We start from the raw sequence: 9,921 nt of genomic DNA, 5'->3' as shown, positions 1-9,921 counted from the left end.
AACTTCTGCACTCCTGCTAAAATATATTGGGTGCACTAAACTGCCCTTCCTACCTTTTCACCGCTTTCTTTGCATCAGGACATTTTTCTGTTTTCTTCCCCCTCCTGGTTAGATTGTCTGTATCTGAAGAGCTTTTTTCCTCTTATTTGTCAGCCTATTGTACAATAGAGAAGTTACAATTCCTACTAATTAACAGTGAAGGACACAGAGCCCTTCTGCATCAATTTTTGTTTTCTTTGACTAATAAGCAATTCTGGGCTTTTTTGGGGGTTTTTTGGTTTGTTTTTTTTTTTTTTTTTTGTCTTATAGAGCACTACAGAATTATGTGACAAACCAGCCATATGTTTCAGCTGCAGCAGAATTATTATTTTCTTCAGGTGCTCAGGTTTTGCTTCAGTACTTTGTTACTCTCTGTTGAGAACGATTTATTTTATTTGTTTTGCAATATTTTACTGATTTGTTTTGGTTTTAGCTTAAAATGGTCATGTTGTTCTATTTTGTTTCATTCCCAACTGTGTCGCTATAGTCTGGAGACTAATTTTGGTTTTTTTTAAATTAGTTGTTTTCTGAAGGGTAAACTGTCTCTAAAAGAGTCTTAGTTATGATGCCTTGGAGATTTTTTATTTGCTGCAATTTTTTTTATACCCCAACCAATCATACCTGCAGCACTAATAAAACACAAGCAATGCAGAAGCACTTAGTGGATGATCTGGAGGCCATCTCTCTGACAGATATACAGAGGAATAGTTTGAGATGCCTGAGTGTATTCTTGAGTTTCTAGAAGGATTTACTTAGACCTTAGGGAGAAAGAAAATCTGCTTAATATGAAAGAGTTGGGGGGAAAAACATGACAAAATAAAGCAAGCCTCAATTTTTAGAGTTATATATGTGGGAGGGAAGCACAAAATACTGAAAAATCTTGGCCTCCCACATTCTGTAAAGGAGGAATGTGGGGGTAATATTTGCCAAAAAGAGATCTGGTTTTGGTTAAAGAAATCTTAGATTTAATGTGGATTCTAGAGAAAATACAACAGAAGTAGCATAAAGTGCATCAGCTCTGAATTTGAATTGAATTGTAAATTTTCTCAGTATCACTGAAATGCGTAGTTCAAGATATTCTTTGGACCTTTCTTAGGTAGTTGAACTCTGGCTTCTGAAGTTAAACTTCTGAAATTTCTGGGAAAAAAACCCAAAGAATTATCTGGTTATTTCACTTTCTTGTGAAGCCTAAATTTCATTTACTTCTTAATAATGCATTACATAAAATAACACATGAGAAATACTACTAAAAACATTCATGAAAAAACCCAAATTATTACTCTGGGAAAAATAGAAGATGTGGAATTGTGCTGCAGACTAGATTCTTATCAGATTACTTTTACTGTCCTAAAATGAGGGGTCAATCATCTCCTCTCAATGACTGATGTTGATTTACTACAGAGGAAGCAAAACCAAGCAGCTCAGACTGGGTACCTAATTCCCAGCTGCGGACAGATCTGCTCTGAGGTACTGTTCATTTGCTGTGCTCACTCCATCTTTGGAGATACTCAGAAGATGTCTGGACATGGTGCTAGGCAGCCTGCTCTAGGAGGTCACCTTGTTTGAGCAGAATTGGATGAGATGACCTCCAGAAGTTCTTCTGAATCTGAACTGTTGTCTGATTCTGTGACATATGTTAAAAAACAAAACCAAGCAAACAAAAAAAACCAACCCCCCCCCACAACAAAACCAAACTAAGACATTGCAAGTAGAAAGTAGTAATATGTTAATTTGTAAAGACAAAGGTGACCTAATAGAATGAATAGTATGATAGAGGTTTTTTACAAATTTCTTTGGGCATTACTGTCTATAGCTTCTCTGCTAAGCAGTCTTGGCACTGTTATGCTTTTGATTACCACAAGTGGGGATCCTCAGGAACTGACTGAATATAGGTCTGCTTAAATTAGGTAATGAAAAAGAAGGAAACTTATATGGTTGTCAGTGGTGATTGATGCTTACCTTTGACTCAGTAAGTACCTTGTTCTGCTGAGATTTTTCATACCCTGAAAGGCAGTAGTTTAGAGGATGAGGAGTGTTTAAGGTACTTGCTTTATTTCCCTTTCATTTTTTAGGAAGGATGCCTTATGAGGAAGTCTCCTGTAGTGTTCTTGCTATTGTAGGTTTGGTTTCCTCTGTATCCCTTCTCTTTATTTCTGCATTGTGCACCAAAATATTTCCCTGTTGCCTGTGGATTCCTTATCTCATTTCCTATCACTGTTTCTCTAAAAAATTGAATTCTAATTATGAGGAATAAGGAGTCTCAGGTAGTTTCTTCCAACTTAGAGGGGTTTTCATCTAAGTAATTTGTGTGAGTAGAAAGGTATTAGACACCAGTCTGTATTGAGATTATCAGACATTCATTGCAGGTTTTGGTTCAGATAGATTCCCTAAGCAGTTGCATAGGCTCTGCATACAAAAGAAAGGGCTTTAGATTTGTTAGTTTGCTCTTTGGCATGATGAACATGTGGTTTAAGTCACATATGGTGGTTAGTATTCCAGCATAGTGCTTTGTAGTCAGAATGAAGGTGGCAGATTTTATATTCAGCCCAAACATGTTATAGTTCAAACTTTTTCTGTAATTCCAACTGATAACTTATGGGCAATAACAGGAGTAGCATTTGGGGATTTTTTCACAGAGGATGTTTTCCAACAGATATGATTTAAAAATAGAAATCCTTCTGCTGTTTCCAAAATCAAACCAAAACAAAAGTATTTTTATAGTTTTCATGCCAAAATATACAGATAGTTTGTATGCTAATATGGGCAAAACAGACTCTAAAGCAATAGAACATTCTTTCCCCCCAGATTTCCTATTTCCACCTGCACTTGTTACTATCAATGTTTTGTTATCTATATTATCCTGCCCTTTCAACAGTCAATAAAAAAGCAAAATAATCTCACCTAACACTCCCCAGTAAATGCTGTGCTTAGGGAACTGTTCTAAACAGCACTGCTTAAAAACAAGTCCCTTTTAAGTACTTTTTTCTATCACTGGCAAGCAATGTCTTTTCATAGGCAAGTTACTGGAACACCAATTTAACTAAGCCCTCTTCATTATTGTTCACTACATTTTAAATAAAGGAAAGCAAAAAGCAGATTCCTCCTCTTGATCTGTGAAAGTAAAACCAGAAAATGTAAATTATGTCCAGTAAGATTATTTTGCATATATTCTCTTTTTCTTTACATTGAAAATGGCATGTGTTTGATACTTCATGGAGATTAAAAACCCTGAATCTCAAAACTCTGCCTCTGACTCCTTGCAGAAATATTCCTCAAGCACAGATTTGTGCCTGAATCTAAACACCTTATCCCTTCCTTGTTCTCCTGCTCAGTTGCACACAAATTATTTGTACCAGTGCTGTGACTGTCTCTGAGAGGTGTTCGTGAACAGTTTGGTCAAGGGACTGGAAACAGCTCTACAGAAAAAAGTTAGTTGGACTGTTATTTACATCTGGAATACATCTATGGTTTATCTCTGGGGCATCTTGTCCTGAGGCTTCCAGGAAAACAAAACTGGGAAAGACCACTTCTTCCTAGCCTAGTTGTTCCTAGATAGAGGAGTCTGGGCAGATACTTATTTTTAAACTATTGGGATGCTTATATATGTTTTAGCCCCTTCTTTCTCCTCAGCAGTTCAAGTCCTACAGATCCACAGATAAGGTAATAATGACTTTAGGCTCCTGTCAGTAAAATTTGGAGAAGCACTAATGAATGAGTGTTGGCTTACAATGTCTTAATTGCAGTAGGATGTAACCAGTCTGGGCTTGTAGTGAGCCGTGTGCCTGGCTCTGAGTGGATGACAGAAGCCAGTGTGTTATAGGAAATACAGCTGCAATCTGGGGATGTGCAATGGAGGAATCCTCCCCCTAGCCCACAGAAGACCAAGCAAGGAAGCAAGGGATGGTGCAGAACGGGGTGAAGAGAGCAGAGCTGCCTGTCGCCATCCTGTCCCACCGCCGCGATGAGTTAACCCTGACGCTGATAGGTGGCACTGTGCTCTTGGGGATGGCAGACCAGAGCTGCACAGCCAACAGCGCTGGCGCTGCTGCTGCCAAGGACAGAGCCACCCTTCTTGGGGAGCTGGCCCTTAGGTGTCACCGCTTTAATAATAAATTCAGATGATCTGTTTTGTTTAGAGAAAATACTCTTTGCTCTTAGTTTGCGTGTTTACTGTATATTGTTGTTAGTTTACACACACTGCTGTTTCATCTCAGAATTCTTAATTTCACTTGAAAATTATTAATTTGTATGAGGGGGGTGGTTTGGGAGACAGCACTAGTAAAAAGATTTCCTCTTCAATGTTGTTAATAACCACAGGAACTTATTTAGAATTGAACAAATAGAGAGAGGTTGAAGGCCACTGACTAACCATCATGGTCTAGGAGCTCAAGTCAGCCAACATCAAACTGGAAATAGATTGCAAAGGTTGGGATTGCTTGAAACAGGCAGTGTAATTGACTCCTGGACTTATACATCACTGTGGCAAATTATCCGTGTTTGATTTATGTAATCTTTCTCAAAGATGTGCTTTAATTCGCAGCAACTTACTGTTTTGCATGAAGAAAATTCCACAATCTTTCCTGTGTAGGAGGCTCTCTTAGCTTATGAAAATAGTTTATTCTGGCCTTAAAAGCAAATAGTCAATTTTCAGCTAATTTTTATCTTAGTTTTTGGGCAAGTTGTGTACCACTCCTGGGGTGTGGCAGTGAAGCTAATAAGATGATTTACTCCATTTCCAGAGGACTGATTTGACATGTTCCTACAGACTGGTGCTTCCTGCTGTCTCTATTCGACCCATCTGTAGTGAAACCAGATTCTGGGGCTTTGGATTCAGAAGTGTTCAAATGTGATTCTAAAGTTATCGCTGTTTTTTCTGTCCTTTTTGGAGACAGGGTTGTGCCTAAGTCCAGTGGGCCATCTGATGTTCTTGATGTGGCTTTATATCTAGCTGTCCCATGTTTGATCTGCACCTCACTTCATTTGAAGACATCTTATGGGATGCCAATATTTTTTCTTTGTACAATGGAAAAATAAATATAAAATAACTGAAATGGGCATGCCTTTTAATATGTTGCTTTCATTAAGATTACAACTTTAAAAAAAAGCAAAAAATGTTTCTTGAAGACAGTATATAGATCAAGACAGCATATGAAGAATTGAAATGAAAGACACCCTGTCTTATTTCACTGATAAAGCATGCAAAACTATTACAGAAAATACTATAACATTCCAAGTGTTCCTGGAGGTGACTGTGGTGGGGATCTTTTTGGCAGGCTAATAAAATAGACAACTAAACTGAATATATGAACTAAATGCAGAAATATGTTTATTTCTTTGGTTATAAAAAAGCAGGTGCTGGGATGAAAATATAGCACACCTAACATCTAAAAGGCAGTGTCGGCTTTTATAAGGTGACAATACTATCTGGAAAACTAAAAAAATCAATACCTATCCCTCCCAAAATACAGATTTGTAGGGGTATAGCCAAGATCTTATTAATCAAAACATGATTCAACACCCTCCCTTCCAACAAACTGTAAGGAAGCACAAGTTATACTGTAAAGCCAAAACAAAGCTAAAAGCAGTAGCATAGTCTAAAATAATAGAGATCGATGGATGTGAGCAATAAGTATGAAAGCAGGTTATCACAAAACTGTGGTGCACTACCTTTCAAGCAAATGAAAAAAACAATATGTTAGAAACTAAAATATTGATTACTTACTCCAACACATTTTAAGGAGCAGCTCGATGAAGAACTCACAGTGGTTGCTCACACAGAATTATACCAGGACATACAGTTATCTAAGTTCACATAGATTTTTTTTCCCAGTGTATTGGTCCAGTTAAGGCTGATGTAAAATATTTCAAAATATTTCAAAAGGACAAAGGTACTAGGCTGTATCTCTGAATGCCTCCATGACTAAGAGAATGAGATATACTTGTACATCAAAGTGATGGATGGCTGAGATAAAAATTACATAGTAATACTATTGTATGTGTTCCAGAAAAATCTTATTTACAGGCATACATTTTAAGGTCAAGAGAAACCTGTAAGGTCAGAAGAAGACATCTGCTTTGATCTTCTCTGTAAAAACCATAGATTTTCTGCCAGTAATTTCTGCCTCAAGCCTGGAATTTCTCTAGAACAGCTCATAACATAAACATTTTTCTTTCATTTTCTAGCAATGTAAGTACAAAGAAATATGGTCGTGTGAACAGTGACAGGCCCTCATCAGTATTAGTGATTAGCATTATCTTTGAAAATGGCAACAAGTCCTGCTGCTGCTCTTCTTCTCTCTCTAATGCCACATTTTGCTCCCTTTTTTGCATTGCTCTGGCCTTTGGTGGTTTGATTTAAATAATAGAGATATTTGGCTTCCGTCACAAATTTTCTTAGAATTATTTACTTTGGACTCCATTATCTTGGTTGCTTGACTAAGAGAGAACATAATTATCAGAAATTATAAGAAGGTTACTCTTTAGACTTAGTTGGAGGATGTCACTAAGACTTTGGATGACGGTCTTTATTGACATTAGGACCTAACATAGGATGCCAAACTAAAAGGTCTCTTTCATGGTTTTGTTTTTCCTTTTATTTTCCACCCTCCACAACCTGTCTATTTATTATTATTTTTTCCATTATTCAGTAGGGGAAAAACTTTGATGAGGACCATTTTCATACAGCACAGAGTTAAAGGCTTTACACTTCCAGTATTGCTGATTAATTACACCCTTTCCCATACAGTCTTTATATAATCTCTGACTGACTTGAAAAACCTAATCTATTCTATTTTACCTACATTTTTTTCTGAAATTCCCCTGGTGTTAGAACATTATATCCATGGTGCACAGCTGGGGAGCGAGTTTGCAAGTGTACAAGAACAAGCAGACTCGCACCAGCAGGTCACTATTGAAACTCACCCACAAGGGCTGGCAGCAGAGAATGCCTCCTAAGAAGTTGCATTGTTTTCCACTCAGTGAATGTGCCAGGAGCTAATGGGAGAGAAATGTTGAGAATCACTTGGTTTTTTCTGAGACCTATAAGCCAAGTTAATTGTTTTGTTTGCCTGATTTATTATCCTTGAATGAATAAAGTGCTGTTAATACTGCACTTTGAGCAAGAATTTAAAGCCAGAATAGTAAAAAAGTTACACATCTGGTTGGAGCACCTCAATTTTATGAGGGAACTAAGTTAGAAATTCATTTTAGAATGTGGATATCTGTATCTCACTTCAGTTCAAAGTGGCAGCATATACCAGCAAACTTTATGCCAATATATTATTTGTCTCTAAAATAATCTTCCAAATAACTGTTTTTGAAAAACAGAAGTTTTCCTAATTTTTATACATTCTAACTATTCTGTCCAAGTCAAATATTGAAATGCAAATGGAAATTAGTGATTATTACTTGGTCTCCAAAACAAAATATATTTGACGTGATGGAAGTGTTTGGAGCTTTCATAAATGTGTCATCAATGTCTAAATATCAGTTACTTGACATAATACCTAAAATTTATTTCATTTTCTCTTTATGAGCAACTTGGGAATGAAAGTATTTTCTCATTGTTCCTTGCTTGTTTAGATAATGACACAGATCAAGCAGAAGTAATTCCAGAGACAGGGTTAGAGCACCAGGCTACAGCTCATCCCACAGCTGCTTCCCGTAAGGCTTGTACTCACCCTCTGGTGTCTCATATCCTTGTGGCCAGTTATGTTCCTGCATGTTGAAATTGCCACAGTGTGATACCTTTGCACTCCTACTCCTTGCACAGACACCCAGCATCACTGCAGGGTCCTATTATCACCTGCTTGAACATTTTTTTTGCTCTGCAAGGTTGGTGTGTCCCCACATATAAATATCAACCAGCAAATTTTTTGGCATCATTTTGCTTTTTTCTTTCCTGTCTTTCTTCCCTGCCTCTTCATCTAGCCCTAGATCAATACCTCAGATCATCACTAGAGAAGAGCCTTCCAAAGGAGGCTCTTTCTGCCTTTAACGCTGAAGTACTGCTCAGATGAGAACGGAGTAGTTGGGGTAGGGAATTTTCCTTGCCAGAGACCTTTACAGAGGCTGTTCTGCCATGAGATGGTAGAACCTCGTTCTAGAATCTGAGAACTGCAACATCTTTGAGTCTTGATACCATGACAGTTTGTGGGCTGAAAGCTGTCCAATGTTACTGCTGGTCTGTTGATTAAGAGACTTGTGGCTTAGAATTAGGAATAGTAATTAGATCCAGAAGCAAGTGTGGATACATCAGAGTGCCTACAGCCCCGGAGTAATGTGTTCTGAATACTCCTGTCAAACCAATTGTGATTTGTGTGGCTTTCCTTTCCTTCAGTGAGAGACAGTGTAGGAATAACTGCAGGAAGCTCTTGGTCTGGGAGAAAAAGGTTGTCTTTGGAATAAATATCAGAGTGAAAACTTTCCACCCTAAGCCTTCATTAATTTCTCCATGTCATCTTAGTATATTTAAACTCTGTAAGAAATTATGCTGCAAAAAGTTCTTCCCACGTGTAATTTTTCCTCAAGTGAAGTGCATACCTTTCAAATTATAAACTTCCTACTTGTCCTAGGAAAATTCTCACTGTATAAATAATTGAACTCATCTGCAGTGAACACAAGTATCCTTTCTTTAGCAGTCTAAAATATATGCCTAAACACACATCTTGAACTTAGTGCTTTAAATAGTAATTACTCCTGTGAAGTCACTGGAAGCCCTTAAAAGGATTTGACAGTTTCCCCACAATCTTTCAGTGAATGTAGTAGCTGGGCTGTGCAGTGCAACATCCACTGATAATTCAGCAGCTGAGGAACTCAGCAAAGCCTGCTCCAAACTTCTCAGCTGTTGACAGGCTTGACTTGCTGAGAACACTGGTTAAATATAGCACAAGCGAGCTGAGCTCAACAAAGTCATTGCTGTAACACTGTGTGAAGAGACCAGAAGAGGGGAAATACAATCTGAGAACTAAACTGCCAAAGCCTAACACCACCTAGCAACAGTTGAAAAAACTTTTAAACAAAAGTCTGGGTGAGACACAGACAGAGTATACCTCCTACTTCTCCTGCCTGGGATTTCTGCGAGAAGCAGCTCCGGTCTTCTGCTCTCTACCTTGTTTCCTTCGTTACTTCAACTGCTGGTAGACCAAAAAAAGTGGGAGAAGTCTCTGTGATCTCCTGAGCTGGATCATTCTACTCCTGTGGTAGTGCTGTGGGACAGGCTACTGTGATCTTGCACTGTAAAGGATATATTCCCAGGTCCGTGTTGCTGACAGGTAAGACTGAGTTAACCACTCCATCGTGTTGTTTTGGTTTTTTTTTCACAATAATCTTTATTTTCTAGTGTCTTTTTTAACAAAAATTTTCTTTTCTAATGTCTATTGTCTCTTTCCTTCTTTGAACAATCTTCTGAATAATTTGGAAATGTCAATAGATGGAAGTTGAGATAAAAGTTTTAGAGGTTTTTTTTATGTTTTCATTTTAGAAAAGCATTGCTTAAATAATTCTTGCAGTTCTGAGAACAAGCATAATGAACTAGATAGTAGTAATATCAAAAAATGTGCATAGATTTTGACGTGTATCTTGTTTATATCTGCTTACATGCAGACAGAAGACAAATCAAGATTTAATAATAGAATACATATCGTCTCTGACCAAGGATAGTCCAGCAGCTATTAAAAACAGTGACAACCTGTGTGAGAAATAAAAGGAAACAGCCATTCAGTAACTGAATTAACCAAATAGTTTGTGGCCCAGCACATTTGTGCTTTTTGTTTCCTTGCTAACTTTTAGGATACACCTGGTGCCTTTCATACTATCTTAGTGACAACCATTCTTGGTTCTTGTGCTTATTTACATAGAATGAATATTAATTTCTGCTGCTTT

The 9,921-nt window shown here is 37.6% G+C and overlaps 1 protein-coding gene across 7 annotated transcripts in view; it reads left to right on the top strand.

Moving 5' to 3' along the window:
- Nucleotides 1-8,822: 8,822 nt before the first annotated feature.
- FILIP1 (filamin A interacting protein 1) overlaps nucleotides 8,823-9,921 on the top strand; it is a 102,234-nt gene continuing 101,135 nt past the window's right edge. For 5 of the 7 annotated variants that reach the window (XR_005256218.1, XM_038131155.1, XM_038131159.1 and 2 more), the window contains exon 1: nucleotides 8,823-9,311. The gene's annotated coding sequence lies outside the window, so the exon portion shown is untranslated. The remainder of the gene's footprint in view (nucleotides 9,312-9,921) is intronic. The other 2 variants (XM_038131158.1, XM_038131156.1) reach the window with 1 other exon arrangement.

This window comes from Motacilla alba, chromosome 3 (genome assembly GCF_015832195.1).
Source record: "Motacilla alba alba isolate MOTALB_02 chromosome 3, Motacilla_alba_V1.0_pri, whole genome shotgun sequence".
Lineage (NCBI taxonomy): Eukaryota > Metazoa > Chordata > Aves > Passeriformes > Motacillidae > Motacilla > Motacilla alba.
Note: the sequence above shows the minus strand (reverse complement) of the source record. Positions and strands in the feature narration are given on the sequence as shown.